Source organism: Strongylocentrotus purpuratus, unplaced genomic scaffold (assembly GCF_000002235.5).
Source record: "Strongylocentrotus purpuratus isolate Spur 01 unplaced genomic scaffold, Spur_5.0 spur5_scaffold_17, whole genome shotgun sequence".
NCBI lineage: Eukaryota > Metazoa > Echinodermata > Echinoidea > Camarodonta > Strongylocentrotidae > Strongylocentrotus > Strongylocentrotus purpuratus.
In genome coordinates this window covers 13,227,341-13,237,533 of record NW_022145602.1, presented here as the reverse complement: position 1 = coordinate 13,237,533, position 10,193 = coordinate 13,227,341, and positions in this window count along the sequence as shown.

Below are 10,193 nucleotides of genomic sequence, written 5' to 3'. Positions count from 1 at the left end.
TAGTCTGTATGCACAGACCCTTGTCAGAGGTAGTGTGTTACATAGCGTCTGAACTAGGAGACTCTGCCGACTGTGTGTTATAGTGCACACCATAGGCTCTCTAATATAGGCGTGTCTCCGTTCTGACACGGCCAGAGACTGACAGAGCTAGGCTCCGCCCGAAACTTTACGGAATTGTTTTTAGATGTGAAAGTAGGGTCTCTGTGTTTGCAGACTAACCTCGAACTGTCCGAGTAGGATGGTAGACAGGTTGAGGATTAGCGCACGTACGTCCCACGCTGATTTATGGTGGACTTCGTTAGTCTTGTAACGCTGTACTCCATTGGGAAAAACCTTTCCCTGTCTATGCGTGTAAACACACGGACGCATCCGCACATAATGCGTGGGTGTTTGTGCAACAAACAAACCAAAAAAGTGTTGTATTTAAAGATAAAGATGAGTTCTGGTCATGCGATTGCATTCTGAAAGAAAAGGTGTGGAATCGAACAGAAAAAGTTGATCGTGTAGCATATAAGTATTGGTGTGTTATTTGGCCCAAAAGTAGCAAGCACGGTACACAGAAAGATATATATGGGACTACCCAACTATGTGGCATAAAATCAGGCCTCATCTTTAAACTTTTACTTGTCATATTTAGAATATGGAGGCTTTTGAAGAGCATGGGTGATAGTGAGCGCTAAACAAACAAAAAAGTTTTTTTCTTATAAATTCGAGCACTTGCGCAAGGCGATCAAGCAAGTCACGGCACCACCCACTCCCCCCTCAACCTCCGCTTTCGCGAGACATTCAAGCAAGGGCATGGTAATACGCCCCCTCCCCATCTCTCCCTCTCGTTTTTTCATGTTTACACGTTTTTTACACATTTTTACATCGATTTACGTCAATGTCGGGGACTGTCCAAATTTGGAAGAAAAAAAAAATCGGGAAAAAAACGAGAACGGCTTTTAATCGGGTAATTATCAGGCCTGGATGAGTCATGCTTTTCAGAGAACATTTTTCTCTCTGATTTTCTTCCACAACTTATTAAATAACAATGATAACGCTCACAAATTATTTGTTCACCTCTTCCCAGAACTCAACCTTCCCTTTAAAGCATGAAACGTCTGTACTTCATTTTCTTGCGGCATGACAGACATGCGAACACTTGGACTTAAAACCGTATTTATTAATTATCATGTATATAAATGTGAGGAAATAAAGTATCCAACAATTGTAGCAACTCTCGTGGAAATAAAACGGATAAAATTAATGCAATGCGAAAGGAATAGTTTGCGTAGCATAAATCAAAGTTTCCCATTGTTGTCATTTCTTAACAAATATAAGTTTAATGAATAAAAAAGTTTTGCTTTTGGCTCAATATCAACATCCGGAATCCAGTCTGCATTCATTAATTGGTGCTATATTGGGCAAGCCTCGGGCAAGATTGTCACGAATACCCTTTGTTTATAAACTATGCATATAATTTGAATATGTTAGTAAACTGGTCTATTCCTTCCTTTAAGTTTATTTCCAAAAGCATTCGGATGACCAGTGCCCAACTTTCTTCAATATGGAGGAAAACATTTCCTTTGGAAGAAGGAGGAAAAAGATTTTCTTGTCTCATTTCATAATCAAACGACATGAAGATGGCATATAAAATATGTTTTACGCCTCTCTCACATAGTTACCTAGTTGAAAAAATGCCCCTCCGAGCACCCACTTATCTTTATGATAAAGTATGCGTTGAATACAGTGAGATATGAATCACGTTACGCTAATGTCACTTTGGCGCAGCGGGATTTAAAGGCATCGTCTAAAAATGTTAAATCTGAGATGCACGGCCCTACGTGTTATCACTGTCTGTGATATGGTGTATTATTGAAGCACTAAAAAAAAATCGAGCTTCAAAATGATCAAGAAGTGCCTCAAAAAAGTAAAAAATATTTTTACAAAAAAGTAAAAAACTCGTTTTCCCCAATAGACTGTAGTGTTATGAAAACCGTTAGGAAAACGCAAAATTTGGTTTCGATTTCCAATCATAACTATCTTGATAATCAGACAGGCGATCGGCTTGTAGAAGTCACGGGATTCCTGACTGACCTCAGGTTTGTGATTATCATTGTAGCATGAGCTAAATCTAGGATTTTGTTTCAGAATCTGAGACAAAGTTACCGGATCCCTTTAAAGACAGTTTATCGAGTCATTTCTCAACGAGGATTTGCTGTGTAAGCAGTAGGGAGATGAATCGCGTGCTTTGGACTGGAATCTTTCGTTGAAACTTGTCAAGAAAAGGTTCCCTCCCTGAGTGATGGGGATGGAAGGGGATAGCTGCATGCACTTGTGGTAAATATTTGTAATTGTTTTCTCAATTTATATTTATTCTAAATGTCATCAGTCGCTGGATGCACGCGAGTGGTGAATTGAAGGCCTTCAGTTGAACATGTTGTAGGGGCAGTGTGCTAGTATCAGCAGACAGCCCATCGACCCATGAATCCTGCACATGTTTTTTTGAAAAAGGTCAATCGACTGTTTCAATTCATTCAATGCTTTTAAATAAATTTGAACAAAATTGACATCGGTGGGTGAATTAGTGATACTGAAAAAAAGAAAAGTATTATTGAACACATATGCTACACCCGTAAGGCCCCCAATTCTTTGTTAATGAAACAGCAACATTGGACGTTAACAAAACATACGACTTAAATACAATCAATAATGAGGGCGTAGAAAAAAAAGGTTTATTGTTTACATTATTTTCTTCGTACCATATATATCATTTTGAACAAAATATTGCTACTTCCTTTACCTTGAGAGGGTGGGAGACGTGTGGAGGGGGTGCAAGAGAGGAGAAGGGGAGGAAGCAATAACTCAAAGAACAGAAAGAGAGAAAGAGGAAAAACAAGTGAGAGAACATGTCCGTTACATTTTTTTACGCAGTAAAAACTTGTGAAAGTAATTGCAAATCGTCATTTTTTTTAATAAGCTTGTGCGTGGATACATTGTGTGTGTGTGTGTGTGTGCGTGTGTGTGCGTATGTGTGTGTATGTGTGTGTATATTAATGTGTGTGTGGGGAGGGGAAGGGCGGGTGGTTGGTCTTGACATTTCTGTGCCAGTGACTGATTTTACACAAAATGTCTCTATGAATATGAAATTTATGTTGTGAGAGGTGGTATGCTATGGTCAACGCAAAGCTAGGAGACCAATTTAATATGAATAAAAGTGAAATAATAATAAAACCTTAATTCAGAATACCATGAACATGTTTAAAAGATTTACCTTTTTTTGTTGAACTATAAAAGAATTTATTGCAAGTAAGCAAGTGGTAAGTAACATGCGATAACACAAATAAGATTATTGACTTCCCTTTGAATCATTGCATGGTGCGAAGGATTCCACAAATCAATATTTTATGTGGGTTATTCTGGTAGCTGACCGAAATTCATAAAAATCCTGAAATTCATGACTTTGCCCCGGAGGGAGAGACAATTAAGTGCCATCATCCCTCTGCCATGTGTATGTTTACAGGGAGCTATGTCATCATTATTCTGTGGATAAACACTGTCATGCCATTAATCACGTGGGCTTCTTAAGGGTTGTCAAAGGGGTGTGTGGGAAGTCACGAATGATGGCTTATTGCCGATTTCTCCAGTAAGAGTGGGGATGTGAGCATGGCTAAGGGTGGGATATGCTGGGATGACAGTTTGTTGGTAGTGGTGGTGGTTGTGGTGTGGTGGTAGTGTTGATGATATATCGGTGTTGTTCAGTGTTGTTGGTCTAGATATCATGTTTACTGTGGTAATGATGGTACATGAATATTATGTGGTGGTGATGAAAGTGGTGATGGTGGAGGACAAATTTGATGGTGGTGGAAAAGGTGATGCTGGTGTTGGTAATAGTGGTGTTGACGGTGATGACAGTGATGGTGGTAGCGATGTTGTCGGTAACGATAGTGTTAGTATTAATGATGGTGGCATGCTGTTGGTGGTGGTGATGGAGGTATAAGTCAAGTGGTGGTGATGTTGATACTGATGGTAATGGTGTGTGTAGTGATGGTGGTGACGTATTGTTGGCGGAAATGATGTTGGTAGTGATGATGATGCTATGGGTGGTGAAGCTGTTGGTAGTGGCAATGATGTTGTAGGTGGTGGTGGTGGTGGTGGTGGTAGTGGTCGTATTATTGGTTAATGGGATGGTAATGACAGCGGTGGCTGCAATAGTCAAGGTGGTAGGTATTAATGTTAGTTGTGGTGGCGAAGGTAATGATTTGTATCCAAATTTCGGTAGTATCTAAAAGGTTTGTTGGTTTTATCAATTTTTGTAATGTTGGCATTTTAATGGTAGCAGACACTAGTTTGGTGTATTCTATTCAAAACAATATGCATCTGATATAATAAATTAATGTACTGCATTATTCCTTGCCATGTAAGCAGTAAAATAAATGCAGATAAATCCTCTTTGATAAAATAAACAATTAATCGAAAGGAATATAAGTAAATGAGTATATCACTCATAAATCATCTCGCATTGCGGGCAAAATTAGAGCTTAAATGTCACATTTATTTCTTCCCGTGAACGCAGTGATATATTTCCCGACCTTTTAAGACACTATCAGTAAAACTTCAGGGCCCAATTACTATTCAAAACCGTTTTGCACCCTGTTAACGAGTTTGTGTCGAATTTAGCCATCAGTAAGAATTTCTTCACATTTGTATGGCACAACAAGCACGTAATATGTACAGGGGCTTCAGTGATTACAACGTCATATTCAATCTTTCTGGAAAATGGTATTTTAGACAGATGCTTATGATTTATGAAATATTATTTTATTGACAGACACACATGAAAGACCTTTCTCATGAACCAATTTATTCTTGAAAGCTAAAGTTTATATCTTCTCAGAACTTGTGTTATCAATCTAAAAAATCACAGAGATTGATTAATTAAATTCTGAGAATACATACAATATGTCTGTCAAGAAAAAAGCAAACTGTTACGATCATTATTTTCATGAAGGAGGTTGACAAAATAAGTTCATCTTTATGGGCAACAGTGTATAAAACTAAGGATAAGTAAGATTGTTTGGGCGCACGCTTAAAACACATTTTATAAAAAAAAGGAGGGGTATGTAAATAATAAAAAGCAGCCCGCGATAGATATTAGAATATTGCCAGTTTTTGTCGTGTTTAAACAAAATTGTAATCTTGTTTTGTTTCTTATATATGTTTCTTCTTTTTTTGTCTTCAAATTTTTGCTCACTCGTTTGTTTAATGTTTACTGATTTCTATTAAATAAAATCAGCTTGGATGTAAGGATGCACTGTTTGGAAGCAGGTTTACAAATATTGTGTTCACCCATTAAAAAGGGGAAGGGTATGACAAAGAGAGAAGCTCGCAATAGATATTACACTGTTGCCAACTTGCGTCGTTACTTTTGGGAGTGATTCTGTAAATTTCTTGAATTGTAATCGAATTATTTTCTTCAACCTTTCACTCACTCGTATGTTTCCATATACTCTTTTCTAGAAATCAACTTTACTATTTGAATAAACAATGGTGCTAAAATATAGCTCCGTGGGTAAATTCTCCCTTAAAGGGACTTGGTAACATTGTTCAGATTAGAGAAAATGGTGCTAAGGTAGTGACTTCAATGCTAGATGTACAATTAAAGATAATCTGAAAGTTTGAGTGAAAACAGACCATTGTTATTAATGAAATTAGGAAAAAACTGATCTGATCGATTCCTTAATGCTCCTAACTATATCACTGCAATTTAATTACATTTTAGGTGAATGTAAATCGTCACAAAGCAATGAATTGGCTCTATATACCATCCAAGATATTTAAGTTTTGTAAGATGTTTAAAAGCCTGTCTTACTCTTATTTTCATGGAAAAACGGTTGGGAAAATTCAAAAAATAGGAGAATTTACCGTTAGAGGGTGTGCAAAGTGACGCCTTCAAAGAAAACCATAAATATCTTTGTGGTGGAGAATTTTTAAAGGATTTGTTGGATATTAGATGGTTATCAGTAGAAAGAATATAATAAGTAATATTTCATACAAAAAATACACAGTGTTTTCATCAACCTTCGACAGTGTTACCGAGTCACTTTAAAAGCAAACGTGAGCGAGAACATGGACCATCTGGCGAACCACGAGGGGAACATCGTAAATTCTTACTCCCGATAAAATTAGTCTAGACGAAAGTTTTTACGGCCTCCTTCAATCTGTCGTCATCTCTGATGAGTGATCATGAATTATATCCACCGATGTGTAACTGCGGCTTTTGGTCCCTTGCTACTGCAAAGTTTGTTCCATGTCCATTGAGTGAGGCGCGATGGCTCAGTGGTAGAGCAGTGGACTCGTATTCGCAAGGTTCTGGGTTCGAAACAAATTCGATGCGCTCGTGCCCTTTAGGAGAGCATTATTCCCCATTACCAAGTCCCTCGGAGAGGACATAAAGCCGTCAGTTGCCTGGTTGCTTACTCACAAGCATACACATGCCTTCCCGATCAGCAGTCCGGTAAAACAAACCAACCAACCAACCTTCAACCTCCATTCCCAACATTTACAACATTCTTGATTTCATAAACCCAACGCAACACTAACCCTAAACCAAATACCTTTGAAGATATAAAGTTGGGGGGGGGGGGATCTCCAAAATAAGGTAAAATTAACGTAAACAAACGTAAAAATCCACGCCCCCCCCCCCCCCCACTGGATCCGCCACTGCACTACACCTTATCCTAAGCCTGGCCTTAGCCATAACCCTAATCTAAACCCAATCACAACCCTTAACCTAGCCTATAATCTAGGCGGAGTGCCGAGCTTTTTTCTTTGCTGCTAGACTAACCCTAAGCAGAACGTCTGATACGGCGAGACTACGAACCGTGAGTCGCTCGGCACTCCGCCTAGATTATAGGCTAATACCTCTGAAGAAATAAAGTCCGGAGCAATTGTCACAGGAGAGAATGTCAATTTATCATTTATTTCATTCAGCTGGAGCGTGTACAAGCAAAATACAAATTGTATTACGAGTGAATTTTATGAATTTGTAACTGCCCGGGAAGTATTTTTGATTTATGTGTATGAAGTTTGGTCCCATATGCTCCATGATGAGGTTTCGAACTTCTTTTCCTTTTTCTTTATCCGTGCTCTGTTATTTTCATTTTATGTCTATCCCATATCTACCTCGGGGATTCCGAATCCAGGGGTTAATCACACTTGTCCACTGTTTTCCTTTCTTTCTTATCCCCTCTCTTCTTCACCTCCCTTTCTCTCCTATTTGCTCTCTCTCTCTCTCTCTAATATTCCTATATCTATCTTCCACAGTTATTAGGGGGGGGGAATCTTCAGGCGCGTAGCCAGGGGGGGGGCGGTGGGGGCGGTCGCCCCCCCCCAAAACGCCGGCCAAAAAAAAAAAAAAAAAGAGAAAGAGAAGAAAAAAAGAAAGAGGACGTAGAAAGAAAAAGGGAAAAGGAGTCGAGAACGGTACAATGAATCGTCAAAGCTTCCGCGCTTCGCGCGGGAAGGGGGAAACTGAGTTCAAATTAAGAAATATGAGTCGGGAAAGGTACAACGAATCGTCTTCTTTCTCTAATAATTTAATGAAACGTCAAAGCTTCGCGCGAAAGGGGGGGGGGAACAGAATTCAGACAAGGATTAAGAGTCGAGAAAGGTACAACGAATCGTCTTCTTTCTCTAATAATTTAATGAAACGTCAAAGCTTCGCGTGAGAGAGGGGAGGGACTGAATACAGATAAGGATTAAGAGTCGAGAGAGGTCCAACGAGTCGTCTTCTTTCTCTAATAATTTAATGAAACGTCAAAGCTTCGCGCGAGAGAGGGGAGGGACTGAGTTCAGACAAGGATTATGAGTCGAGAAAGGTACAACGAATCGTCTTCTTTCAAAGCTTCCGCGCTTCGCGCGGGAGGGAGGAAACTCCCCCCTCCCTGCACCCACCCCCCTAGGGAGCGCGCTTCGCGCGCTCTTTAAGTGATTCGCACGCTTCGCGTGCTCACTACCGCCCCCCCTAAAATGAAATCCTGGCTACGCGCTTGGGAATCTTTATTAATTTTGTCTGCTTTTCCAAAAATAAGGAGGGAGGGGTAGTCGAGCAATCGAGATATTAGATTTCGCACAACTTACCAGTCGTAATGAATTATGCCAAACTACTTGTTGACCAACATCAACTTCTTCAACTGGGCATGATTTGCATTTATTGAAGGTTCGACCCGTATGCACGATTCCCCTATTCCCTAGGGACAGAGGAGATAGAGCGTAACGGATCGAAAGTCACAAATCGGTCATGCCAGGCGGTGTTTAAAAAAAGGGTTAGTGATGCTCTTCCAGAGGACTTGTCTTGAATTAGAAGAAAAAAATAATTTTCTTATTTTACAGAATGCTCAACTTACGTTCATCTGTATATCATATTCATCTAAACAGTAAAGATAATAATTTTTCCAAATTCCATCTTAAAATTATCCAACTGTTTATTTCTTCAAATGTTTATAGGCCTATATATTATTTGTACTATGCAGTATCATAACCTGAAGAGGTTCTAATTGTTAAACCGTTACAATGCCAATGATATTAGTTCATTCATGAGTTGAGTTTCCTTCAATAGATTTCCTCCGTCGCAGAGCAATATCTTCTATTATATATTTTATGTGTGCGTGTGTGTGTCCATACTTTTGAGCAAAATGTTAGATAACGTCGAAAAGTTTTGAGCTAAATTTAAAAAAAGCTGTGGATTACAAAGAATGAAGCTTATCTCGCTTTCTTTTCGCGTCATCATCTTATCAAGTTATTCCCGTGGATTCGTATCGTATATATTACATTTGTAATTTATAGGAAGTATTTGTTTGATATTTTTAGCTAATTTTGTTTTCTGTTTACTTTTTCTGTTTTCGAAAATAAAAATAAAAATCTATTTATCGGCCATTTGTGTTGATTCTTCAAGTATGGTGTTTGATCTAGAATTAAAATGTGTAATTTAGTTATCTTGAAGTACTGAGAATACGGTATCGTACAAATCGAAATACGGTCTGCAAATCAGACAGGTATTTGGAAGCACATGGTCGTCCATCCACGACGATCTGACATTTCACGCAACAGTAGTTGTTATCTGAGAAAGACATTAACAGCTGTCCCATATTGTAGATCTTTTCTAGAAAATCAGTAACAGCCGACTTGACACTGTGGTTAGATAAATATATCATGATACCACAGAAATTATTGCATGAGAAGACAATTTTTTTCAAACTAATAACATTTAATTAAATGTAGAGGAGTGGAAACCACTTTTTAGTCATCAATTATTCATTTTTGGATCAGTTGGAAACATATTCTTTGAAATAGTGGAATCCACTCTTAAAAGAGCTATTCAACTCCTAATTTGAAGTGGTTTCCAATAACTAATAACACGATGTGGCAAGATATGGAAACACTGTGTGTACAGACCACAGTATGATTATCATATTAATAGCTGTCAGTGTGAAACAGTGTAACACACTGTGGCCTTAGTTATATCATAGAGTGGTGCTTACTGTTCGTACCAAAGTATGAACACATCTCGCATTTGGAATGTGTTCATGAGTACAATGTTTTCACACCATTTTCGCACTTGATGGAAAACTGTGGTCACTCTAGTTACACAGTGAGTACAAATTACATTGTGGTCAAGACAAATATTGTGTTCACACTATTTTCACACTGGATGACACATTGTGACCAGTATGCCTACACTCTACACTTTGTCCACAAAATAATAACCATGTTTACACTGCATTGCACACAGTGTGCCACAATCGTTACCACATAGAGAATCAAAGAATATAGTACCAATGAATGGGAACACATTCATTGATGACCACACTGTCTGTATTCGAGCCGTTTGCACACTCGTGCCAACGAGTGTGCAAACGATCGAAATCGGTGTAATATACAAAACACAGAAACTGGTTTAAAAATGCACTGGAAAGTACTTTGAACAGTAATTGTAAATCGAAAAGTGTCAACATTGGTAAAGGAGGTCGAAATCTGTGTAATAAATCAGTCTAGTAAATAAAATAAAGAAAGCAGTAGGTGTACAAAAAATAAACTGTACAATGCTTTGGGCATTACTTATAAACAGAAAGGTGCCCAAATGAACTATAGTTGCGATTAATATCATTAATCAAGAGACAAAGTCTCAATATTTCATTTAGCATTGGGTG